The 27,851-nt window shown below is 40.2% G+C and overlaps 1 protein-coding gene and 1 long non-coding RNA gene across 4 annotated transcripts in view; both read left to right on the top strand.

Moving 5' to 3' along the window:
• CDKAL1 (CDKAL1 threonylcarbamoyladenosine tRNA methylthiotransferase) overlaps nt 1–27,851 on the top strand; it is a 429,529-nt gene that overhangs the window by 27,200 nt on the left and 374,478 nt on the right. The gene's annotated exons all lie outside the window — the stretch shown is intronic.
• LOC311432378 lies at nt 1,359–3,260 on the top strand. Its single transcript, XR_014690027.1, has 2 exons — nt 1,359–1,475; nt 2,372–3,260. It is a non-coding gene; the product is annotated as an uncharacterized lncRNA (long non-coding RNA).

Raw genomic sequence — 27,851 nt, 5'->3', positions numbered from 1 at the left:
GCTTAGGACAAATAACTCTAAAATTCAGTAATACTGAGGTTTATAAATGTATATTCAGTAGTAATAATAGTCAAGAAAACAAAGTGATAATTTTTTGATCTACTGCTGTGTCAACTACTTTTTGCAATAACATAACAGAAAATATTCCCTGTTACTTTATTTGTTAAAAAATTAATAAATAACCCTGATGCTTTATAGAATCGTGGAATGGTTTGGGCTAGAGGCAACCTTAAAGATCATCTAGTTACAACCTGCTGCTGTAGACTGGGACACCTCCCACCAGACCAGGTTGCCCAAAGCCCCATCCAGCCTGGCCTTGAGCACCTCCAGGGAGGGGGAATCCAGAAATTATCTGGACAACCTGTTCCAGTGACTCACCACTTTTTGAGTAAAGAATATCTTCCTAATATCTGATCTAAATCTCCCCTTTTTTAGTTTTAAACCATTACTTCTTGTCCTGTCACTATATGCACTGGTTAAGAGTCTCTTCCCATCTTTCCTGTAGGCATCCTTTAGTGGAAGGCCGTTAGCTGAAGGCTGCTATAAAGTCTCCCTGGAGCCTTCTGTTCTCCAGGCTAAGCAATCCCAACTCCTGCATCTGGGTGAGGGCAATCCCAAGCACAAATACAGGCCGGGTGGAGAGTGGATTGAGAGGAGCCCTGAGGAGAAGGACCTCAAGGTGGTGGTGGATGAGAAGCTCAACCTGAGCTGGCAACGTGTGCTTGCAGCCTGGAAAGCCAACACTATCCTGGGCTGCATCAAAAGAAGTGTGGCCAACAGGTGAAGGGAGGTGATTCTCCCCCACTACCCTGCTCTCGTGAGACCCCACCTGGAGTGCTGTGTTCAGCTCTGGGGCCCCCACCATAAGAAGGACATGTACTCATTACAGTGAGTCCAGAGGAGGGCCATGAGGATGATCGAGGGCTGGAGCACCTCTCCTAGGAAGATGGGCTGAGGGAGTTGGAGTTGTTCAGCCTGGAGAAGAGAAGGCTCTGGGGAGACCTTATAGCGGCCTTCCAGTACCTAAAGGGGGCCTACAGGAAAGCTGGGGAGGGACTCTTTGTCATGGAGTGGAGTGATAGGACAAGGGGGACTGGTTTTAAGTGAGAAAAGGGTATATTTAGTTTAGATTAGATATTTAGAGATATTTTTTATCAGAGGGTGGTGAGGCACTGGCACAGGTTGCCCAGAGTAGCTGTGGATGCCCCATCCCTGCAGGTGTTCAAGGCCAGGCTGGATGGGGCCTTGGGCAACCTGGTCTGGTGGGAGGTGTCCCAGTCCATGGCAGGGGGGTTGGAACTGGATGGTCTTTAAGGTCCCTTCCAACCCAAATCATTCTTTGATTCTATGAAGTTCCTCAGCCTGTCCTCATAAGAGAGGTGTTCAAGCCCTCTGAGCATCTGCGTGGCACTCCTGTGGACCCACCATTGCATGTCCATGTCCTGGGAGCCTCAGAGCTGAATGCAGCACTACAGGTGGGGGTCTCATGAGGGTGGAGCAGAGGAGGAGAATCGCCTCCCTCAACCTACTGGTCAAGCTTCTTTTGATGCCACCCAGGATACAGTTGGCTTTCTGGGCTGCAAGTACACACTGCCAGTTCATGTTGAACTTTTCATCCACCCATACCCACCCAAAGTCCTTCTCTGCAGGGCTGATCTCAATATGTTCCTCACTCACTCTGTAATGATGTTTGGGACTGTGCTGATCCAGGCCTAGGACCTCTCACCTAACCTCATGAAGTTCAACAAGGGCTGTGTAGGCCCACCTCTCAAGCCTGTCAGGGTCCCACCACAGGGCATCCCTTTGCTGCACTACTCAGCTTAATGTTACCAGCAGACTTGCAGAAGGCACACTCAGTCCCACTGTGATACTAAATAGTACTGGTCCCAGTAATGGACCCTTAGGGATACCACTTGTCACTGGTCTCCACCTGGACATTGAACTGTCGATCACAGCTCTCTGGATGCGTCCATCCAGCCAATTCCTTATCCATAATAGTCATCCATCCAACCATGTCTCTCCGGTTTAGAGACATTGTGTGGGATCCTATCAAGCCCTCTGCCATGCATTTACTGATTATAAGACTGAAAAGTCTAATGATGCGCTATTTATCTTATTTCTTGTGTTGAAACCAAAATGAACCTAGGCTCAAAGCTGTTAGCTGTAGAACTGTGTTCAGTTCTTAAGTAGTTCAGGTGAGTGCACAGTTTTTAAATCTGAGACTTATCCAGAACATAATTTTGAGGGGGGGGAAAGTTTCTGTAGAATTATAAATGAATATAAAAGTTTCTGTTGGTGTAACTGTATCTGCTGTGTGGTTTGTATTTGAGTCTGAAAGAGATGTCATCTTATCCTACTACTGTTTTTTCAGTGTCATCTTAGAAAGAAATCACAGAAAGGAATGTGAACGCTAACAGTCTGCAATAACTGAGCTTCGAGTGGGGAATTTTGCTGTGGACCAATGAAGAATCTTTTTGCTGCTGCTGCACTAGTAATTGATGACTGCTAGCTAAATAGAGAATGGGCAAAGAGAGTTCTCATACTTTATTAATAATTTTCCATTAAGTAACTTTCTAGCTTGAATTAGAGTTTTACTGCCTAATAGTAGAATATCTTAAATATGGAGGCTTATTATTAAGTGATCTCTCCTAGTCTTATATTACATCCTATTTATAGTGTTTGTGGGTTCACCTGATACCTTCATTCCAGAAAGATTCAGCCATGGAGAATCTTAAAGCACTTTTGTCATGTTGTGTTGACTGGCAGTCTAGTTTTAAACACTCTGTGGGGCAAAAAGAGGTTTCTAATTTCTTGTTTTCTCTTGTCTTACCAACCTCTAGAAAGAAAGAAATACTGCTTTGGCTCCAGTAGGATTTTACAGCAGGAGATGCATATGTGTGATAACAGAGCCAAAGATTTTTTGACTAATGTCCTTTTCATTTTTTTAAATACTTATTTTTTTAAATACATAATTTAAAGGTGTTTGGGTGAAAAGCCAGCTGCAATTCTTATCTGCTGACCCTTCTGGTTGCTAGGAGTTTTTGTTAAATTCTGTCATTTTTGTGATGTTACTTGTGCAAGTAAAACAAAACAAAAAAACAAAAAACAACCAGGGATTTGGCTACTGGTATGAGTGTTTCCATTATGCTATCTAATGTTGTTCTGCCTATCTGTATCCAAGCCTTCAGTTATTATGCAATATTTTTCTTTAGGATTTTTGTTCTAATAAAAAAAATAAAATTACAGACTGAAAATGCAAATCAAGGAAAGAGAACTCTGCAGGTTTCTGAAATAATAATATTCAAGTTTTTAACTTTCTCATCTCATGTAACATGCTATGACTTATTCTTAAGTTCAGTATAGCTATTTTTCTGCAGCTTTTCTTTGTTGTCCCTTCTGAGCATCAGATAACGATCATCACAAATACGTAATTTTTGTTGTCTGCGTACAGAGTAAATTGGTGTGTGCAGTAATATCTCAAGGTTCTTTTCAGCAAATGTTAGTGTGTCTATTGCTATGGTCTGACAGGCATGACCTACATTTAAGAAAGCCCTCTGGGTCTGTCTGGTTCATTACTGTCTACTTGCAGATGCTTCTTCATAGATGTTTAGTTGAGATGCTTTTGCCAACCTCTAGGTTTTTTTGCAGTATTTTGGTATAGTGGTTTGCAAATTCATGATTTTCAGAACTATAGAGCCTGCTTAATGAACAGAATATATCCAGAACGTAGATTTAAACATTGTTTTGTATTTTGAATAATAATATTGGCATCATTTTGATTTTCATGTCACCAAACTTCATGTTGCTCTGGGTTGTTAGATGAAAGCCAGTGTAAATTTATTTTTACATGTGAAAGGTCCAATCTTTATTCTGAATTCTGTTTAAGAATCTGTTTTCACTCAACTGTTGGAAGTGGTTTTAAATGTAATTTAAAGGCATTTCCCAAACCAGTTGTGGTGTATTTTTAGCAGTAAGGGAAGACTGCCTTATATTTTCTTCTTCAGTAGTAGTAGGCTGGTTGCTGTAATAGGTATAACTTTTAAAGGTAATAATGATCTTTAAATTAACCAATACTGCTTGTATTTGAAAGCAACTCCACCAGTCTGTATGGTTTGCTGTACAGTTATTATTAATGCTCTTTGTTTATGTTGCTTAGTAGTTAAAAGGTTAAGCAGTTCACAGTAGGAGATGAGAGGGGGACAAAAACAGTTTGCATTTTGTCAATTTTAAACTTTGGATATCAGTAAATCATTGCAGCAACCTTCATTATCAGTTGTTTGCACACACACACAAAAAAAAAGAATGAGGGGAGTGGAGAAAACCTGTTAGAGTTGTGTCTGAGGGGACCATCTGCTGTAGTTCCCAGTGTTGTCAGTGAGATAAGGGATAAGCTGTGTAAACAGAGGTACCACAAAAAAAGGCAGGCCCCGTTCGGAGAGGGCCATATGCACAACTTGGATTTGGGCTGATAACAGCCCTGGAAAGTCAGGGGACTTAGAGTAAAAGTCTGTCAGGCAAAGGAGTAATGTATTTAATCTGAAACTCCAGATGTAGTTTATTAGTCTGAGTCTGCTGTTGGACTGACTTCCATAGCTTTCTTCTGATTTGTTGGAACTCGTACAAACAGAAGATATGCATGAGTTGCAAAGGATTTATAAAATACTGATGCTTTTTTCCTATTGTAGAAACATTCACTAGCTGTTTTAATAAGTGGTTAATCAACAAAGATAGACAAAGACTTTAAGAATAAGTGGTGTAGGTATTATATGTTTTTGTTTTGAGGGAGAAAACAGGTAGTTATTGCTAGAATAAATGGGCCCATATGAACAAAAACTGATACAGTTTTTGGCTATTCACCTGACCACAGGTGTCTGTAGCAGATCTTAATTGGACACGTCTTGGACCTTTGGAAAAATGTGCTGTAGGAACAGATTGCCTCAGGTAGGAAGGGCGATACTTGAGCATCTTATGGTAGTCACACATGGGCTGTAAATTGCAGCACTGTGGGGTGCAGGAGTCTCTTTGGCTGCCGGTCTAACTGCGGTATTGCTATTGTGCAGTATGTTACAACATGTATGAACTGCCCCTAGATCTCTTTGGACTGAGACAGACATCTGCTGCTACAGCCCCTCTGAGTAGCCATTTCCAGCTGAGATTACTGTATCGTGGTCACTGATGTATCTGGTTTTGTGGTGACTGAGGTACTGGAAAATGTGGAGGAGGTTTGCATTTACAAAGAAATGGAAATTTTCACTGGTCACTTTCTGGCTACCTTGGTAATGGTTTGGGGGAAATCAATGTACACCTTGGATTTTTTTTTTTTGTTCCTGTTGTGATTCCTGGAGCCATCTATAACAACTATTAGGGGCTCTTTGGGAAGATAGTGCCTAGAATAATGTTCTGAGTGAGAAAGGGTGTGACAAGCTGCCCGAAAATTGCATCTAAGTCTCCTGCTGCTCTCCCATGAGCAACTCCCTTTCCATCACATGAACTATCCCCTCTAGTAGCAATAGAGAGAAGGTAATGGTTTCTTTCAGTCAGCGATGATGTGAGGAAACTGAAGAGGTGCCAATACCTTCTCCTTGCTAACTTCTGGAATATGATACACTACATTTGGGGAGAGTTAGCCTGAGTGGATGCTGGCCAAAAGGTACGTGGTATTTGCTCCTTTTGGGAGGAACAGTTGTGATGAACTGTACCCTTGATGAGGAGGTTTGGAGTCTGAAGCCTGAAGTGCCAAAGTTTGGAGCAGACTGGAAGATGGAGTTCTGTATGTGGGAAGAAAAAGTGGAGGCAGGGGTTGTCAAAGCATTGTGGAAAAGAAGGGAAATGTCAAATCCAGAAAAAAGTCTGAGTGTGGCTGACCTACCTATATGACAGTTTGCTTTCTGGTGACTGTGTAAGATGTGAATACTTATATAGGTTATTAACAACCCACTATCAGTATATATATAAATTCTCCGAACTTTGGCCACAAATCTAAAATAATGCTGTTTAAAATACATGTGCAGCTTTCTGTTATGAATGCTAACAGACCTTCCTGTTCTTGGCTTGACTGATGTTCCTGTTGCACATGCCAGTAAATATTGTCAGTGTATGGTAAGATTTATGAGCAGCTCTTCTCAGTGGTGTCCAGTGGCAGGCCAAGAGGCAAAATGCATGAATGGAAATACAATAAATTACATTTAAACAGAAGAAAAACTTAATTAGAAGGATGATCAAGCATTAAAACAAGATGTTCAGAGAGGCTGTAGAGTCTCCATCCCTGGAGATACTCAAAACCAGACTGGACACAGCCCTGAACACGTTGCTTAAGTTGCCCTGCTTTGAGCAAGGGTTTGGACCAGGCGATCTACAGAGGTCCCTTCCTGCCTCAGCCATTCTTTGAGTCAATGGAAGTGATTTTACACAACACTCTAAGCTTCAGAGGTCATACTTAGAAAAAGGAGGATGGTCTGCTGAGTTTTTCTTCTGGTTAGTTTCTTGTCAAAGTATTCATTGATGTTTCTGCATCTTGTTTTTCTGTCTGTAGATCTGCAGTTAAGTTACTAGGGTATGAGAAGTTATCTTCACATGTTGTAGAGGGTGGAGAAGAATTTTTTTGTCTGGGGGTGGGAAATACAGAAGAGAATGTAATATTGCTTTCTTCTGTCCAAGGAAAAGTATTTTCTAATTCCTTTTTAGGTAGTTCTTATGGAGATTAATTCTTTATTTAGTGCTACCATCTCAAACAGTTTAAAAAAAAAAAGGGTGATAAAGTTGCAGTAATAGTAAGGTGAAATGTAATTCTGTTAATATTTCCTATAATGAAAACTGTGATCAAAACTTAAAAATTAGATACTGGTTGGAAGAGTTGCATCAATTTTTTCACTCTTTTGATTCATGCTCAGATATTGATCATGTGTAAAATACTATTGAGGGACAAGAAAAGAACTCAAAGTGATCATAAAGTACTCCTTAAAAATAAACTTCCAAGACTCTGAATGCAACACATTCTCTTTATGAAACCAATTGATGTTTCTTTTATATTGTTCTGTGACAATTTTCCTTTCTTCCTGAAAGCCTTTTTTCCTTCATGGTATAGGAACCTTCATTTATTATTGTCAGAACTTAGTTATACCTTTATTGATTCTCAGCTTGGTGAAATATTATCCTTTGCAGAAAGAGTTTTGTATGTAAGGTTCTCCACACAGGACTTTGACTAAAATTAATGAGATACTTGCTAGGTGGTAGAACTTGCTATCTTTTCTTGGATGTTGCAAGCAGTAGATATAAACAGCACGTCTTTGTTGTAGGGGGGGTGTAGGAAATAGGTCACTGCTGGTCTTATCCCTATAAAAAGAGGAAGATTAGATCGGGTGCAGAAAACGTGACTAAAATTAAATCTTGTTTATCATTTGGGCTCCTCAGTACAAGAGGGACATGGAGCTACTGGAGTGAGCCCAGAGGTGGGCTGTGAAGATGATGAGAGGGCCAGAGCACCTGTTGTATGAGGACAGGCTGAGAGAACTGGGCCTGTTTAGCCTGGAAAAGAGAAGACTGAGGGGAGACCTCATCAATGTGTACAAGTATCTGAGGAGCAGGTGTCAGGAGGATGGAGCCAGTCTCTTTTCAGTTGTGCCCAGTGACGGGATGACAGGCAATGGGCACAAACTGAAGCACAGGAGGTTCTGGCTGAATATGAGAGGGCACTTCTTTATCTGTGAGGGTGACAGGGCACTGGAACAGGTTGCCCAGAGAAGTTGTGGAGTCTCCTTCTCTGGAGATATTAAAAACCCGCCTGGATGCCATCCTGCACAGTGTGCTCTAGGTGATCCTGCTTGACAGGGGCGTTGGACTAGATGGACTTCAGAGGTCCCTTCCAACCCTGCCCATTCTGTGATTTTGTGGTTCTGTGATGATTCTATGATGACACCAGGACTTCAGATAACCAGCAGATGCTGTTCATTTTTACCATCCTCTGTGGACAGCCAATAGCTGACAATGTTCTGATATTCTTTAAACAACTCTTGATTTCTCATGCATGTTCCCAGTTTCTTGGGCCAACTTCCTCATGCCCAGGCTCTTTTTTACCTTCCCAGGTGATAAGTTGTTCCTCAGCTTCTTGTTGTGTCCTCCTCGATGGTCTCTTCAGGGTGTCTCCAGTGCTCAGGTGTTCAGCTGCAAGTCCCTGGCTCCCAGGTGCAGTTCCCAGGCCAAAGGCTGAGCTCCCAGCCTCGACCCCAGCCTGGTAGACATTGTTTCTGTTATTGTGGAGCAGCCATGTCACGTCAGCATCTTCTCACAACAGTCCTGTTAATTCCCTAAGTGCTGCTATCAGGAGCACCCCAAGTGCCTTGTGATGCCGCCCCAGAGTCACTGTCACCCTACGGCCTCGCAAAAGGCAGCTGGCCATAAGTTCCCTGAGCGTCCAACCTGTGCTGAGTCCAGCTGGTGGCACTTGAGAGGTCGAGAACCTACTGCTGGAGTGGAAGAGTTGGATGTGTTACTGGTGGAAGGCGCGACATCGAGGTCATTCCAGTGGCACGTGAGACGTCACGGTCCGTCCTGTGGCACGAGTGATGCGAGGTCCTTCTGGTGGAACTTGAGATGTCAAGGTCCTTCTGGTGGAATGCAAGACATCAATGTCCTTCTGGTGGCACGTGAGATGTTGAGATCCTTATGGTTGTGGGCAAGGCATCGAGGTCTTCCAGGTTGAGCGCAAGGTATCAAGGTGCTGCTGGTGGGCTGCGAGTCTTTGAGATTTTTTGGCAACCTGCTGAGGACCGGAGGCACTTAATACCCGCTTGTCATCAGAGCAGTGCCCCACAGAAGACAAGCATCTCCACACCAGGACAGAGGTGGGCACCGTGAGCCAGCCATGCCAGGAGCAGCCAGCAGAGGCCCCCAGACAAGAGACCTGCACCATCTGCCTGGGCCCGCTGGCTGACGCAGCTCAGCTGGACCCCTGCGGGCACTCCTTCTGCAGGGAGTGCATCCAGCCCTGGGCCCTCCGCAGAGCCACCTGCCCGCTCTGCCTCATTGCCATCGTGAGGCTGGTGCTGCCCACCCAACACAACGCCTCAGCCCGCTGGTGCCAGGGAAGGGCCCAGCACAATGCAGGGCCAGGGTGGTGGCAGCAACAGCGGTGGCGGAGCCCCTCCAGCTACCGGTCCCGCAGCGTCTCACCCAGGCACAGGGACTGCAGCCCCTCCACGCCACGACAGCTCATCCGCAGCTTCTCCTGGCAGTGGGAGCAGGACGGGCGCAGATGGTCCCGGTCCCCACTGAACACCAACTCTGGGGACATGTCGTGGCTGCGCAGGGCCCAGCAGGAGGAGCTGGGGGCTGGCGACCATGTTGGCTGCCAGTTTGGGCCCCACATTTAAAGAAAAAAAATAAATCCTAAAAAGCAACCCAGTTGGAAATCATTTGGGGGATGGGAAATCATCATGAGAATGGGAAAGTGTGGGTGATGGGAGCAGCCATACAGGTGACCATGCCCTAGCGGGAAAAAGGCTGACAGAAAAAGTCTCCTGAACCTGGGGCAGAAGAACCTGGGGCAGAAGGAAATGCCTGCCAGGCTGAGAACTGCCAGCCTGGGAGTCATACCACAGGGTGCAGTCCTTCAGGAACAGGCTGCTCCAGCATGGGCTGCTCTCCACAGAGCAGCACAGGAAGCTTCTCAGATGAAAGGAGCTCAATTTTTGGTAAAAATCAGGCCTGTTTTATACCATTTATACCAGTTATACCTCTTACACGTAAAAAGGCATAGGGCAAGGGGGAATGGTCTTAAACTAAAAGAGGATAGACTAAGAATGAGGAGGAAATTCTTCACTATCTTTAAGATCCCTTCCAACCTGAGACATTCTTGGACCTGCAGCTAGCGGTGTCCCCTAGGGGACAGTTCCCCTGGGTCCAGTCTTGTTCAACTGACTCCTCTGGATGATGGAACTGAGTGCACCCTCAGCAAGTCTGCTGACGACACAAATCTCGGAGGAGTGGCTGATACCCCAGAGGGCTGTGCTGCCATTCAGAGGGACCTCGGCTGGCTGGAGGGTAGGACCAAGAGGAACCTCATGAAGTTCAACAAGGACAAGTGCAGGGTCCTGCACCTGAATGCCATCCTGCGCAGTGTGCTCTAGGTGATCCTGCTTGGCAGGGGGGTTGGACTAGATAGATGATCTTCAGAAGTTCTTTCCAACCTCAGCCATGCTGTGATTGTGATAAAAACAAGGTGAATTATGTGGATGTATTGCTACATTTTGCTTAAAATACTGATTTAGTATATTTTTTTTATTGTCAGCAAAGATGTGATATGGTACTACTCCTTCACACCCCCTTAGAATATTAATTTTTTTTTTTAAATTATTGAGATTGTTGAAAATTCTTGAGATTCTGTCAAACTTTGTGTAAATATGTATGAATAAATTGGTTTTATTTTATTGATTTAATGATGATGTTTTAATTATTGTGATACTGTGAGGTTGAATGATGTAAAGTATTTGCAAGCTGAATTAACTATGGAGTTATTTTAAAAATTGTGCCTGTTTCATCTACTATGTATTCCATAAAACTTTATTTTTCTACAACTTCATTTTCACTTAAGATTTCTGTATTTGCTTGAAATTCCATACATTATGAAAGAATGGATCCTGTTTTATGTGGATATCAGGAAAAAATATTTCAAAGCTGTCCTTCACCCTGGCCTGCTGTATTAAAGCATTCTGTGACAGGAAAATATTGTGAGTCAGATGTAATGGTCTTTTTTTCTTTTTTTCTTTTTTTTTTTTTTTTTTTACCTGATCTGCTGTGGTCTCTTAAGCTTTCATAGTGAGCTTAAAAGTCTGTTTACCTACAATAGTGTCTGCTAGATGCCTGTGTCTTCCTAAACACATCTGTCCTGATTTTTGTATTCTTCTAATGTTTTGGAACAAAATACTGGAAATTAATGTATTAGCCAAAACCTGCATTCAAGCTTCTGTCCTCTTCTCTCTTGATGCAATAAAGTTAACCTTTCCAGGCATTATTTAATGTGTTGGAGACCTTTAAATAGTCTCAGCATTTAGTTCAGCTTTCCCTTTGCTCTTTTCCATAGTACAGAAAATGTTTCAGTTCAGAGATTTGCTGCTCCAACTAATAAAGCTAATTAAAATCTGAAGAATGTTTTTGTTGTTTTTACATCTGATTAATGTAGTTTCCATTGAAAGTAAGTTCTGAATAAATGGTGCCTGTCATCTGCTGTTTACCTGCAATGTTCTGATGGGATAGGTTGTCTTAAAGAGAAAAGGGTATGTGGGTGGGGAGACCATATTCTTACCTGACGACCAGTGCAGAGGTGTAGAAGGAAATAGGAATGTGGACCAATGGGGAAATAATTGTCAGGACTGCTCCTTTTTTAATATTCTTTCCCCTTGTAAGTCATCTTTTATTTGTGCTGACTGTCAAAACTGTTGTCTGAAAGCTAGCACAACATGATATTTGTACTTTTTTAATAATATAGCATGAGTAAACTTTTACAGGTAGAACACTTTTATAGTAGTAATGATTACCAATCTGAAAAGTCATTTCAAACTGAATTTCAGTCAGTTCCAAATTATTTTAGGTTACTTGGTTACGGTATCCTGACGTAAGTAGCATATTGAGAGCTTTGACAACAGAGGAACAAAATTATCAAGTAGTGAAAATGCACAGTCACAGTCTTTCCTTCACTGAGGTTCCACGTAATGGCCCCCAATTCAGTTTTTTTATTATTAACTTCACAATTTTGTGGACTGTGGGAGTGAGAATGTAGGAATTGGTAGTGTAGGCGGGGGCAGGCTGGCTCACAGCCACTGCTGAGTTCTGGTCAGTGTTGGGGCTGTGCAGCAGCCACGTATGGGGAGGCTGCTTTGCTGTTAGCTGCTGCTGTGCTTCACATCTCCCCAGCCTTTCCAGAAAGCTATGAAGTGGTACACAGTTTTAAACGCTGAGCCTCTATCTTCAGCTTTCGTAGAATACAAAGAAAATAGCTTGGCATCATATTCTAGAATATAGGTGTGTGTCTCCTGTGTTTTCTGAGGTGGAAAGATCAACAGGGCAAATGAGGTCCCATCACCTTGATTAACACACATGGAAGCCGCTTTGCCATTTTAAGGTTCAGAGCAGCTTTTTTCCCATGCACTTGTCTTTAACTTACAAAATACGGAAGAGCTTCTGAACACCTTGCTGGAAAACAGCAGTATAATGGGCATGATCAATCCTTTATTCATCGTCTACCACAGTAACCAGTTCCCTAAAACAAAATTTAGTGATGTTTGACTGGAAATTTCATACCTGTGAAACAAACCACCACCACACACACACACGAATTTAAGAAAAAAAAGTAAAAAGGAAGAAAGTTTATTTTAAAAAATGCTGTTTGCAGTCAAAACCAGAGAGTGGCCCTATACTGGCTGTTTGTGGGGACCATGGGGGGGTGACAGCTACCACCATGTGGAGGAAATGGGGGCAGACCCTATGCACGGGTAGCAGCGTATATCTGAACTGGAGAACAGAGAGAAGCAGGGGGAAGAAGGTAGCAGTGAATAGGGAATGGAAGAGCTTTTTCTGCAAGGGCATTAGTGCAGGCTGTTTTCATGGGGCAGAGGTTCCTGGAGGGGAGAAAGGTAGCCTGATGTTGCCAGCCTCACCAGCACAGTTCTGCTAGTGTGCAAGCACCTCGCTTCAACTGTGAGCTCCGTGATGCCAAAGCCATAGCTTTGTGTACTGTTATTTCAGAACGTACCACTCTTTAAAGTGCAGCATAACTTATTTGTTCACATTTTGAATGATACAGGGTTTTAACAGCACTGACAGCATTGTGGTCTAGATCCTTCATTTCATGCCATATGTCACACTTGTAATTTAATTCTGAAAAGTGCTTGCATAATGATTTAAAAGTGCTTTAAGTGTTTTACTCCCCATCATCTAGCTCTTTTGACTAGATTATTCAGCACCTTGTTTTAAAGACAGATGACATGACAGTCTTCTGAAATTCAACTTTATGACTTGCAATTAGGAAGTAGTACCCAGGTATTAACAATAGTGCCAGACTGAATGCTGTCATGCACGACACCATGTGAAAAAAAAACTTGCACCTCCAGCTTACCTTGCCACAGGGCCTTCACAATGGCACAATTCCATGTTTAATATTCATCAAACAGTCTTACAAAGTATAACCCCCATAGCCTCATCTGAGCTCCTAAGGCCAGGGCACAAAAAGACGACTGTATTTTTTGGACACTGACTTAGACACTTTTAAGCCTACTGGTCATGTTTAGGAGGGCAAAAGTTGTGACAACCGTCGTTCAGTGCAGTCTTCCTTGCTTTGTCTCCCAGAATGTGAACTAAAAGACAGGGGAAAAAGAACTTTTGGTGATGTAATAGTGAGACTTTGATCATAAAGCTATTTTTTGGATAGAAGTAAGCTTGCAGAGACCTATTTAAGCTTTATTATTATTATTATTACTATTATTATTATTATTATTTCTAGAGATAGGGTATACCAACATCTTGCATCCTTCTGTTTCTAACTCTTGGAGACATGTGCCTCATGGTTTTCTCTTACATAGCATTAGCTTGGATTTAAAAAGATAAAAAAAAACCTACGCCCCCCAAAAAAAACAAAAACAAAAACAAAAAACACAAAACCAAAACAAAAAACAACTAAAACCACTGAAGAAACAACATCTACAGAAAACAACAACAAAACCAAACCAAACCCCACCACCCAACCAAGCAGAAGACCCACCCAAACCTACCATTACTTCCCTCTTCACTGGTACATGTGGTTGGGATCTGAGATCTTCCTGAGATGGGCAGTTTTTTTAGGAGCTGAGCCCTGTTATTTAAGAGGGAAGATTCCAGATCTGGAGCTTGTACTTGTGTCTTTATGCATAATATATGACAAGTGTCTTTTGAAATTGCACTTTTTTTATTTTATCAATTATGCACCAAACCTTAGATTATGCCATAGGATTTGCTTCCTTCCAGTTAATGCCTTAGGCAGCTTAGTGGGGAGTCTTTTTAGCAATGCAATGCAAAGGATTAAATGTGTTTTTTATAAATGTATAATAAATTAACTTCCTTATTTGAAAAATACCACACTTAAATAAAAAAGCAGCTTGGGGGAAACTTAGTTGTTTTGGAGAGTTCATTTTTAGTGCGTGATGTCTGAACTTTTGTTTTTGAATAATTAAATAATGAATGCTTCTAAAATCAGATGACAATTGTATTTATGAAAAATTCAGTCTTGTAGTGTACAGTTCTGAAAGCATTTGCTATTTGACTTGTGTGAATTTTGAACACAGTTTCTGAGGATTAGTCAAATAAAGCTTAATAGACTATTGAAAAGCTGGTTTGCCAATGTACTAACAATTAAAAGAATATTTCTAGTTTTCAGTTGTGTTAAACTACCAAAGTCATTTGTGCCTGATGCAATTCTGCCTATCCTATGAATTTTTGAAGAAAGCATACAGTGTTTTTTGGAGATGCACTTTTGGAGATACATGTTTTTTTCGTGGCTAGATGTCTTTCCTCTGTTTATGTCAGATAAGCGGACAAAGGGTTTCATTGTTAAATAGCGAATCTCCTCTCTAATTTTGAGCATTTACTGTTTATGTTACAAATTTTACTCTGAGATGCTGTCTGACAAGAGTTGGCGCAAAAGTTTTACTGCTATATTAAAGCACTTGAATCTTAAAATAATTCATTTCTTGTACCTTAAAAAGAATTTGCCGCTGTTTATCATAAGTGGGTGATGTTTGTTTGCTGTTTTTCTCCAAATTCTGCCATCTATCTGTAGGATTTCTCCTGCAAGGTATCCTAAGCACGAAGGAGTATTACTTGATTTATTTTCTTTGGGATTAATGAGCCTTGAGGTAACAGGGTAAAATGTCTTCTCTTCATAGTTAAGGCATCCAAACACAAAGTAGTAATAACAGGAGAGAGTTCTTGGCCCCCCTGCTTGCCATCTGTGATAGCCAGCTGCTTGATTGCATTGCTTTGTGTTGTAGGAAAGACATGCCTCTGATTTGTTTTGATATGAAAAGCTGGCATTTGGAACCCCGATCTCCAGAAACACACAGCGTGCTCCAGCGTCTCTCTCTGGGGCAGGTGCCTGCTGGTTTAACATACAGAATGTGAAGAATTTAAATACGTGGTGTTTACATTGACCTTCAGAGAGGGGGTAGACTGCCCTGGGGAGGGACACTGTAAGGAAATAACACTTTTCATCTACATCCACTTAGTTCTAGCGATCAGAAGTAAATGGCTGCACTTGTGCACGTGTAAAGGCTTCTCCAGGTGCGTCTGGGTGTCGTGCTGAGACCGAGGCCTGAGCTCTTGCATCTTTGGGCAAATCGGTCCAACGGGTGGCCTTTGGGACCGTTTGCCTGATCTGGCCCTTTGCTTCTCCAAGGATGCTCTGCTCCTGCGCCAGCTCTTTCTGCTGTGTCTGCGTGTGACCAGGGGTAAGAGCACCGGAGTGGTCATTGGCGAGGGTGGCTTAGGTGTCATGGTCTCACCTCCCACTGGTGAGGAGTCAACGGGGGGACAAAAAGTCCCCATGGGCCACTCAGTGGCTTTCTGTGAGTACAGGAGCCTCCAGCTGAGGTGCAGTAATGAATAGCTGGAGGCAGTAACACCTCAGTTTGCTCTAGCTAAATTCTCAAGAGAGTGAAGCTCGGGTGTGTGTTTTGTTTTTCTAAACAAATGCTATTGCTGACGGATGGATAGGATGTGCAGACAGCAGCTCTGTAGGCAACATGTCAGGGCTCGTTTCAAAGAAGGTTACGTGGTTGTTTGGAGGGGGTGTGGAGGGAGCAGAGAGAGACAGGAGGAGCATGCTAAAAAGCAGAGTTCACTTTGCACTGATCAAGAGTTTTGAAAAAGCTTTTTTTTTTTTTTTCCTGTGAAATCCATGTTTTTGTTTGAAAGAAGGTGAAAGAAAAAGAGCAAAGCTGCGTGGAAGTTACTTTTTTTTTTTTTTTTTTTTTTTTTTTGCCTTATAGTATCACAAGGGACAGGATTACGAAAGCTAAAATACTAATTTTTCCTTCCCTGTAAAATAATAATAATGAAAATTATCAGTATTATCAGTATGGTGATTCATCTAGTCATCATTTCCAATTTGATTGCAGCTTGTTATTTTCTGTTTCAGTTTAGTGCATGTGCTTCACTCCTAGAGATGATGATGTCTTTTGTGGTGCTTTTGCGTTCCTACGAACGCTCTCCTTTTTAATTTAGCGGTCCCTATTATTAAAGTGCTGGTATGAGCAGGGGTTTTCAGATTTATTGGACAGATACAGTTAATTAGGGGAGTGTGAAAATGAAGTGGTTGTAGAAAATGCTCAAAAGTGAGCTTTCTTCTCATACTACAGCAGAAGCATTGGAAGAAATATGAATTTGATGCCATTGCTTATTATTAGTGCTGTGGCATGTAACCAAGACAAAAAAACTAGCACGTAATATGCGCTGCTTTTGTATGCTGTGTAAGCTTAGCTCATGAAATTCATTACTGCAAGTATCTTGGAGACAAAAGATTCAGGAATAAATTCTGTGTTTGTAAATAACAAAAACATGTGGCGTGTTAGGCACTAAAATGCTCTGTAGAGAGATTGTTTTCCTACCAAATAAATTAGATGAGGCATTACCTGTGGCTCTGGAAGCAGCTTGGTTTGTAACTCTCTTGCTATTATATTTCTGGTACCTTTTCCAAAAAAGCCTAGGTGCCACTCTGCCATAGCACTAGATAAAAAAGGCTAACTGTGACCAGCATGTCAGTGATACAGAAATTACTGAGCAAAAGAGCTTAGCCTACTACTACCAGTTTTGATTCAGCTGAGTGTCCAAGCAGAATGTGGAAGTTGTGGGCACAAGATAATATTCTTGTAATTTTTGTAATTTTGTTGGAGAGCAAAGAAATGTCTGCTGTACCATAAAATCATAGAATCACTGGGTTTTAATAAGCAGAAATAATATTAGATAACAAAATATCACAGTTTCCTGTGTGAAAATTCCGAAGAAAATTACAGTATTTTCTTCACGGAGAATTAAGTCCTTGTTGGACAGTTTCAGAGTAATTTCTGTAACTTCCTTAGATGCAACACATGGCTGCATGGCTAGTAAGAAGTTAAAGCTCTTCATAATGTCTAAAGGTTAAAAGCCGTACACAAATCTCTGTTCTGTGCCATACTGTTGTTGGTTTTTTTCATGCTTTGTTCACTGTTGGACTAGAAAGAAACCCTATTTTGGCTTTTGTATTCCTACAACATAGAACTGTAGACTTATATTGATGCTGGCCTGATCCCAAAGCACACATGAGAAAGAGATACACAGTACTTTTTTTTTTTTCATTGTGTTATTTGTACCAATAGCTATACCTGTTTGAATTAAAATGCTATTAAGGAAAATTCAAGGTAGCAAATTTTCTGAGTGTGTATTTTTCTTTGGTATAGATGTTATTTCAAACTGATGCATAGTCTAGCGTAGAAAATTGGACTATGCAAACTAGCACAAAAACAATAATGGTATGTATAGTTTCTAAACTGCCTTAAAATAAGTTGTTAATGCCAAACAAGCATCTGTTGATACTTTTTGGAGAAAGTGGGCCAGCTGAAGGAGTGAAAGATGCCAACAGCACAGTGGTAGTTCCTGTTTCTAGAACTGCCCAGGTGAAAGGAGGAGGTGGTGGTGGCATTTTCATGCTTGCTTCTCAGTGACATTTTTGTTTTTTGTCCAAAATACAGATTTACCTAAATGACAAGTGAAAAGTTAATGATTAATTGCTTGGTAGATAAGAATGGTTAGCAATGGTTTTAATGTATGAAAATGTGAAAACCAAAAATTGGGGGAAGTCTGTTTAAAAATTGCACAGTTACTTAAACATAAAGAAGTATATTTTATGATTAAAAAAGAAGGATTTTGATATAGAGGCACTAACTTATTTTGAGACTTAAGTTTTAAAGCAGCCTGCTATTTCATGAGTTAAAAGCTTTGTGAAGCTGTGCTTCTCCACTACAGTAAAATAGAAAGCAAGTAGCTTTACATAACTGTGCTTAACCTTGAATCCTTGTTGTCTTACATTTTAAATCAAGATGATGTTCCAAGCTGTTTCAAACCATCAGAGTCATCCTAAAGATAGCATTAAATGTTTGCAAGTGTTGAAGTGGTAACATTTTGCGGCTAGTGCTGTTGAAAGACAGTAATGGTTAATTAAGATTTTGCTACTATTTCCATGGTGGCATGAAATTCAGCATGTTGCATTATTCTATTTTGACAGAAGCAACTGTTCACAATTAAAATTGTTTAAAGGAAAATTGATTTCATTTTTAGCATTTTTTTCTTCTGACTACAGCCTTCATCAAGTGTTACAACTTAGATGGTGGAAAAATGAAGGCTTTGATCAAAGATGGAAAATATCCCGTCGTCTTCAAAGAAGTGTTGGTTTAGGTTTTTAATGTGTTTCGGGCCATTTTTCAGCTTCATCAAGCATCTAGTGCCAAATTAATATAACATTAAGATTGGAATGGGAGATAGCCACATTCATAGTTCCAGTTGGGAACGATGTAAAACAAACAAAAAAAAAACCCAAACTTATTTTCAAAATCCAATAGTAAGTAGAAACATTTCCACTGACATTTAGAGGATTTTTTAAAACATTTTATATTGACTGTATGATAGAAAGGAAAAAAGTTCCTTGTAGAAACTAGTACAAAAGTATTGTTTCTAATGCTGTACAGATCTTTTTCACTTTTTGCGAAGTAAAATTTTAAGTGTTTTCAGTAGCTGTATTTTTTTTTCAAATGGAAGGTAGCTTTTCTGTTGAGCTTTGGTATTGATTGACATGCTTGAAATATCTTAGCACTGAGTTAGTTAATGAAACAATTGGAAAATTAAGCGTGTCTGTGTGTGTATTTGAAGTGAAGAGGAATTAAACTAACAGCGCATGAGGTAAACAGCAGTGTTGCAAGCTTGGTAAAAATGAATTTGTGTTGCTTATCCTGCCATCAGCTTGACTAGGTGGTTCTTGTACTCGGAGGTCTGCTGGAATCGCTGCGGTTTAATGGCTTACCATCGCAAGCTGAGCTGCAGTAATGTGCCTGCACGTTAGCCTGCAGCAAATAACTTTAAAACAATGCCTTGAACTGTAATGGTGCACCAGCTAGCCAACGTGTCCCTCCTGACTGTTGACATGTGGCTTTATTGCCAATTATCTAGTTCTGTACACCAGTTACTCGTTGTAGGTGGCGCTGAAGGTGAGGTGGCACCTTCAGTAAATCAGTAATTATGAGAGAGGGGCACAGTCAGTTGGAAAAGTTTAAAAGTGCAGGGTTGAGTTACAACAGACATTGGATTTACTCCAATTCCTTATTAAGAGATAGGGGGTTGTAGTTTCCACTTGGCAGGTTACCAGCCTAAAGAGAAAGGCTTCTATTCATGCTGCTGTAATGGAAACTATTCTCTTACCTTAGTCTTCCACAAATGTACCTCATTTAGAGGATAAAAATATCTTCTCGTATTCACAGATTTCAGTCTCCTGGTTATGCATAGCTGGACTGATTTGTTGCAGTTTCAGAGGTCTTAGGAAGTATAGGCAGATTTATACAATAGTGATAAAGCCTCCTTTGAGGCTTGAATGATACCTTCTTGTGAAGTGGAAGAAGCTGAAGTGAACAGAAATCTGTTAGTGGACTTGGTGAGTCATTTGTCCTTTAAGCAGGAATATAAACCTGATCTTGGAGCATCACCTGCTGCACTTGGCTAACCAGGACAGCTACAGGATGGCAGTTCTTGGGAGTGTTTTAGGACTTCTAGGCAGCTCAGTTTGTGCACTGAGTCCAGATTGCCCAGAATATGAAGAGCAGCACGTCAACTTTATTGACAACATTTGTTTTTAATTCTGTACCTCTCTTTTTGTTTGTCATCAGAAAGCCCTCCGAGGGCTAAACTAGGCTCACTTAGCACACCAGGACTTTTGTGAGAGTATTGTTGCCTCAGTAGGTGATGTAGCAGTGGCTGGTAGAGATGTAGATGACTTCCAATGATGATGAAGATGCTTCCGATGATGTGACTGGCAGGCAGAGACATAGCTGCTCTACAGGAATGTCTTTCTTTATACATTTCATGCCTTTTCTCAGATCAGAAAAGTATTAGATAGAGGTGGAGTGTAAGTGGCTCTACAGGTATATTGAAAATTTTCTTTGATAGCACTATTGAGACTTCGTTATTGAGGCACAAACAGTTTTTATGTGAATGGTGTGAAAGTCAGTAGGATATTGATCCTTGGACCTGTTGGCTATCAAAACTGAAGAATGGAATAAGTGCTCTGATATTTCGGTAACGCTGGTATGCAATCTGGTGCCACAGTAAGCCTCCTAATTTGAGGCTGGCAGAATGTTAGGAATATATGTATTTTTCCTACACTGTTGCTTCTCATTGCACTATGTACTCAAGTTGCATTATTTATAAGGTCAGCAGGAGGTGATATTACATGTGCTTCATTTTAGGAAAAAAGATGTGTTCATTAAAAAGTCTAACAAACCTATCTCAGTTTTCAGTATTAGTGCATTTTCATGAAGTAACCGTCTTTTTTGATTGTTTCCATTTGACCCAGCCCATGCAAACTTAGATTTATCTGCAAACAGTCAGTGTATTATACAAATGTGACCTCTTATTGTTGTTTCATTTTTTTCAAAATATTTTTTTTGTAATTTGCCTAATCGCTTGAGTCACGTAGTATTTTGTATTGTCAGGAGTGCAGATGTTATGGATATGAAAAGTATTACAATGTACACAAAACAAAAGGGTGGTGTGACAGGCAATGTGCCCAGGTTAAAATCTTTCACAGATATTTGCATGCATTTTGCATATTGAATGTTCCCCGGTTAGTCTTTCATAGGTATTTGCATGGATTTTGCATAATGGAGCGTTCATGCGCTTATTAGCCCCACACCACACTTGCAGTTAAGAAATTTGCATGCGGTTTGCTTTCTGTTCAGTGAAATAAGCTTTACACAGAGTTCGGTGTGTTAACTCCTTTTATGCATGACCTATTACTGGCTGGAAGGCACATGGAAAAAAAATAAATCTATTACTCAGTATCTTGTAACAAATACAAAATTTAGGAGGGGAATACCGAGTGTTTCTGTCCATCGGACCTTGCAGTGACACGTGTATGTGCTGGTGGCATGTTTTCAAATGTTACATGACATCTATTCCTTAAAAAAGACTTATTTGAAGCTTATTCTTCATAGCAGATGCAGAAAAGGAGGTATAGCAGATAAATTGTTTTTTTCTGCCTTAGTTCTTTTACTCGTCTGTTGCAGCAGCTTCTTCTGCATATTTTTGGTGCTCTGATTTGTTGCAGCTTTCATGACTGATAGCATGAGCTGTCAATTTGCTGTGTTACTGACAGAAAATTGCCATTTGTGTTCAGTGTATCTCCTAGTATATTACATCTGCTTTCCTTCTAAAGCATAATCAATATTCATTGTTCTTTCAGATATACAGGCTTGAATTGACATTGCTCAAATCCTTGAAAAGTTAATCAAGTCCTAGACTTTTTCAACAACTAGAGGAGAATAATTGTGCTCTACGCCTGACTGTCAGTAGCCACTAAGAAAATTTACTGCGAGGTGCTCTGTAGTTCCACAGGATGCATGGAAAGACCTCAAGTCTACGTGTAAAAGTAGTGGGAGCATGTGGATGACTGGTTATGTTTTTCAATTGGAAGTGCTTTCAGTAAATTGTAAGCTGTGGTAGTTTGTTATTACTCTGGTAATTCCAAGTACATTTGCTAAACATTAGCTCATTTACATATTAGCATATTCATATCTTACAGTTGATTTTTTTTTAAACATTCTCATAAGTCCTAATGCCCTTTACCTGCACGTTGAGGTCTTCGGGAAGTGGAAAGGGATTTCTACAATTTTGGCTGCTTCTTTTTTACCATGATTGGAGCCCAAGGGTGCCGTGCAAAGATAAAATTCCTTGCAGTTTCTGCGACTAGGCATTACAATACCTCCCCCTGTTGATTATTAATGAAATAAAATTAGCTAGCTTTGTGCCACTCTTCAACCCTGCCTGATAGCTTTCTTCATCTGGAGATGTTTGAGTATCAATAGAAGCAGACCAAGGGAAAAAACAAAACAAAACAAAGCCCGCTCTGCAGGTCTTCCTCCTTTGTGCTGGAAGTTTCAAGACAACTCAAGCTGTATGGCTTGTTGATGTTATACTTGAGTCACTGCACAGCATAGGCCACAGCACCAGTGTGCGCAGCTTGTTGTGCTCCACCAGCATGCCTCAGCTCCTGGTGCAGATGTGTTGCTTTTCTTTTACTGCTGCAGATCAGTTCAGCACTGAAACTGTCTGCTAGATTTCTTTTTAATCCCAGGCCAGTTTCCTTCTCTGACTGATTGTGCAAGCACAACCAGTTATATCATTTCAATGAGAGCATCATGCAAGAGAGGAAAGCTGCCGAAGCTTGGGCTGCTACAAAAGGGGTGTTTTGTAAGGCTGCGGCATAGAGCAGCTACCCGTGGTAATTGTCTGTGACTTATTTGGCACCAGTGGCCTTCCACAGTGCCACGAGGATGGGACTGAGGAACTTTTGTAATTAATAAAATTGCTGTATTTTATTTTATTTTATTTTATTTTATTTTATTTTATTTTATTTTATTTTATTTTATTTTATTTTATTTTATTTTATTTTATTTTATTATTTTATTTTATTTTATTTTATTTTATTTTATTTTATTTTTACTGCTGTTGGTGGTGGCTTAATACTTCTTTAACTTAACAGGCTGCACTAGGTGGCACAACAAGCAGTGTTTGTAAGCCTGAGTTCTGCCTATGGCTTGCACATTTTGGCTTTAAAAGCATACCTGTAGTTCATAACACTTGAGTTCAGAGAAAGGAACAGAAATTGTTTTTGCACAGATTAATCTTTAAATATTCTGTATTTCTATTACTTTTTTGGTGATTAACAGAGAAGAATAGTGACCTTTTCATCACATTCATTGATGTTAACGTTGTATGAATGTCAGAAATGCAAAATTGATCTGATCGGGCAGGTAGAAGTTGATCTGATTAGGCAGGTAGAACAAGGAAGTGTATTAGGTAGTCTTTTGGTGTACCTTGGAGGGAAGAGGTGTTTTGAAACTTATTACAAAACAGATAAATATGCATTTTCTCCAATAAATACTTCTAGACACAAATTTAATGTGTTAATGATGCCAAAATTAGATTTTATATATGTAATAAAATGTCTTGAGAATAAGTCTGAAATGTAACTACTGAGATTGAGGATGTATGTTTGTACTGATTAAGAACTAGTTTTAGTGTTTGGGTAGCAGCATTTCTGGTCACTTGTGTTTATAAGAGACATTGCTTGAGGAAGGTGTTTAAAAATCTTTTGATTGTCTTGATTTTACTAAAAGTAATTGCAACAGGGAATGAGAAAGCTGACTAAAAATCATCCAAACTTTTGTGTTCTTTCTTCTGTTTTTCTAAACTGATTCCTGTTAGGAACATTTAGATAAAAAACAAACAAACATTTCTGTTTTCTGAGCACAGCAGATTTTTTTTTCTCTCCAGTGAGAGGGTGAACTGTGAGACAAGCATATTACATCACCTTTCTGTTGTGTTTGGAGGGGAGAGAAGAACGGGAAGGAAGACCAAGGAAAGATCAGCTACTTTTGTGTTTTTATTTGCTAAGCTGCTTTGCTTTCCATTCTGTTAGCATGAGAGAGCCATCATACCCCAAAGAGTTGGATTAAGTGCATTTCATAGATTTATTTGCTTAGTTTGGGATAGTTACGTTTGCACAATACCTTTAAGTAGAGGCAGTTTGAATGATGTCACTGAAGGCAATATTGGAGAGCAGTAGGATTATTATAAACATAAACCTTTCTGTCAGTTGCAGTGAGGGTGTGCTTTCAGATCGCCCTTTCTTTAAATTTCTGCTCCTCAGATGCCTGTACATCTTCTGTTTTTAAAGTCTTAGGATACAACATCTGGAATTAAGTGGTCTTTGGGGAGGTGGTTCAATGCTTCCCTGCATATGCCGGCACGAATTTTAAACTCATTCTATGGTGGCACAAAGTATCCACAGAAGATGGAGAAGGACCCTGTTCCAATCTTCCCCATATACTTACCTGAAATATTACTGTCCTAGGAATTAAAATTTTTCTGACCTTTTAGCAAACGTGGAAGGCTTTTATCATCTTTCACTGTGTACAATTTTAAATCTGCTGGAAGAGAAGCTGAGCAGGGATTTTAAGTTAATCATGTAGGTGACTTCATCTTCACTGCCTAGACCAAACATCTATTGCGTATTTCAGTGTTCCAGCTCATTTCTCCTGCAGAGTGAATCTTCTGTTTCTTGTTATGGCTGCAAAACAACTTTGGGAGCGTTACATACAGTCTACTTAATAGCGTCTGTTTTTTTGCCGACAGCTCTGGTGCAAGAGCAAGGACAACTTAAGTTGCACTTGTAGTTAGTTTTTGATGTAAAATATTGAGCTAACTGGGATCCGTTTTACAAACAACTTGGATGTTCAGACTGTGGGAACAGGGTAACAGTACCCTTGAAGCTGTCTCAGTATAAGTTATCTGTATGAGTCAGAGTCCTGTGACTGAGATTACGTTTTTCTGTGGTGTTTAGCATCTGTTCCCTGAGACTCTGTATCTGTTCCATTTTTTTTTCTATCATAGGTATAGGATTGCAACTATCTTTTAATCAGTGCTACAGGTTTTAAGGCTTGTTTTTCATTATGGAGATGAAATGAAAGCGTTATTTAAATATTGTTTTAACCAGTCACTCTTATAACCCTCTAATTTATCGGTAGTGATCTTCATTTGAAAATAGCTTCTTACTTGGATTTTAACTTATGGCTTAAGTTAGAACAATTTTATCTATGATCAAATAAGATTCTGCAACTTCAGAGTTTTATGGTTTGCTAATGCTGTAGCTACACATTGATGTTCTGATGGTGGCAGGCCTATGGACTTGTGCCTCTCCATCCGTTTTTGCTGAGGGGTTTATTGTCTCCTTGGTTGGGCCACCTCATCTCTTTCTGCAGTTGCTTTCTAACTTGGATCTGTGGCATGGTGTCTTCTGGCAAGGCTATGATCACTTGCAGCAGGAATGCCTTTTGTTGATAGGAAGGAAGACTTAACTTTGATGGAAGAGGATTGGGTTAGGGAGTATTTATACAGACTGGACGTATGTAAGTCTATGTGCCCTGATAGGATACACCTGCAAATGCTGAGGGAGCTTCCAGATGACATTGCAAGGTCATTCTCAACCACCTTTGAACGATCATAGTGACTGGGAGAGGAACCTGAGGACTGGAGGAAGGGAAGTGTCACTCTTATTTTCAGAAGGGCAAGAAGGAGGAAGGGACAAGAAGGTGGCTCCAGGAAACTACGTGCTTCTGATCAGCCTCAACTTGATCCGTGGGAAGGTTATGGAGCAGCTAATCCTGGAAACCATGAGTGAGGAGGTTGGAATAGATGACCTCCAGAGGTCCCTTCCAACCTCAAACCCGTGGTGATTTTTGTCATGAGGTTGGCTGTGTGGGAAGTTCTTTCACTGCTTCGTATTGCTTTGTAGTTTTGTATTGCTTCATAACGTACAATTAAAATTAGAGGATATGTTTAGGCTGTGTCAAAGTAACAGTCTTAAACTAGTCCACGTACAATGTGGTAAATGAGCTCCAATTGAGTTCTGTGGTGGTTGGTTTACTGCTAGTTTAGAGGTCTGTACCATCTTGTGTATATAATCTTACCTAGAAGAATGTGGGATCTGGTCAGGTTCATGATGACCTTGGTCATGCTTATCATGAAAAAAATTATGTGACTCTTTTAGCTATGTTTATAGTAAAGTGGAAAATAGTTCTGCAAAGCATCAAAAAAAAATCCTACAGCAGTTATATTCTACAGGGAAAAGTAAATATTTACTTCAGCAAAATTTCACAATTTGCCATTTCCTTTCAAGTCTTAGCACTAATCAGTAATTTTTATTAGGTTCTGACAGTACTGCAGACTTTTGCATTTTTGATTCTGTTCTGTAGTGATGTTTTAAATATGTCTTAAACACCTACTTGTTTGCATCAAACTCAATTGAAGCATGTATTTTGCAGTCTCTGTGCTACTTTGGAGTAGTTTATGCCAGAGCAGCACTTACCAGACAGTGACAATCTTCATTTCCTATGTTAATCAGTTTTCTCTGACATACAGTTGTTTTTTTCTTTAATGACTTAGATGTATCCACTGTTATGGAATGCTGAGTAAAATGGCAATGTTTCTAATGGGATGCACATGGAAACATTTTCATCTTTTCCCACAAATATCTTTATCAGTAGGGAGGCTTTTAACTAACTACCAGTGTTTTTTTTTTTTTTTTTTTTTTTTTTTTCCCTTCATTGTTAGTGTGGTAGGTCTATCCTGGGATCTTTGATAATCCTATAAAACAGGAATACAGTAGTAGTATATGATTGCTATGGGAAATAAAGAAACAAGACCGATGAAGAATCTTTACCTAGCAAAACACGGCTTGAATTTTAGTATTCAGTGTCATTTTGCTCTGAATCTAAGAGTTTACCATTTTGCAGCTTACTTTAGAGTTGTTATGCATTTATGTGACACAAGCTCAGTATATGAGATTTAGAAATCCTTTTATTTAAACCCATGGATATGTTTCTTGCTTCATGCCCATCACCTCTCCTATTTGTTGTGGGTGAAAGGCAAACATTTGTTTTAAGATTCAAGAACCTAGTTATGTTTTCAGAAGCAATATTCAGTTGAATAGTGAAGTGTCAGGCAGCTTGTAGGTTCTTGACTCTGTCACATATTATAGTATGTATTATAACGTGATGTAATGTCAGATATTTGGGGGGACAGGGACAGAATCATCTTAAATAGTTATTTCAAATGACAAAATATCAGTAAGAGCAGGAGTAAGGTTTAAACATCATGTCTGTTAGGACAATGCACAGTTTTCAAGTAACAGTAACTAAACACTTGTTTTTATCTAATCATGTTTTGTACATATCCAAATGTTGTTCCATCTTTTTTGGATGCTTGTTGTCTTAGAGAATGAACTCGTTTATGTGTTCAGCCACACCAGATTAAACTGCTTCTTCTCTGAGGAGTCTTGGTGGCTGTTCCTATTTTTATTTTGGCTCCAAGCTGGTTAGTCACCTTTGAAGTGCTAAGAATGGATTTGGAAAATACAGCCCATAACAGTATTTATAATCTCCACAACATTTATAGGTAGGTCTAATACTGTTTTATTAGATCATCAAGTGTAATTGAAGTAGATGGATGCACGGACTTAAGCCCTAAAGTAGAAACAGCTGACTTCAAAGGTAAATACAAGTTGAGAACTGCTGCTCAGTTTTAATAGGTACGTATCCATCAGCTGCCTCTGAGGGGGAGCTGGTACTCATAGTGGGATGGTGATAAGGATGATAAAATGTTTGTCTTTGGGGGACAGAGAGAAACTGTAGCTGTTTCCTCCTAGATGATGGTTTGAATTATGGAGTGAAAGCTGTGGTGGCATGGTGGCTCATTTCTCTGTGGTGTGACATGGTGTCTGGTCTGGCTTCTAAAGCTGATGAGGTGTCTCACATAGGAAATTATGAGGTTTAGTGGGGTGACTGGTTTGACTTTTCTTATGTGTGCAAGGATACATTGTTAGGTAGGCATTGCTGGTCATTGTTTTTAAATGTCTGGAAAAATTGATGGGCACTAAGAAGCTTGATGTGCTGACAAAGTTCCAGGGCTTTTGGAAGAGTCTTCTAGTCTGTAGAGCTGCTTTCTTTCTTAAAGGTATGTTGGAAATACGC

Source organism: Aythya ferina (genome assembly GCF_964211825.1).
Source record: "Aythya ferina genome assembly, chromosome: 2".
NCBI lineage: Eukaryota > Metazoa > Chordata > Aves > Anseriformes > Anatidae > Aythya > Aythya ferina.
This window is presented reverse-complemented; position numbering and strand designations above follow the sequence as displayed.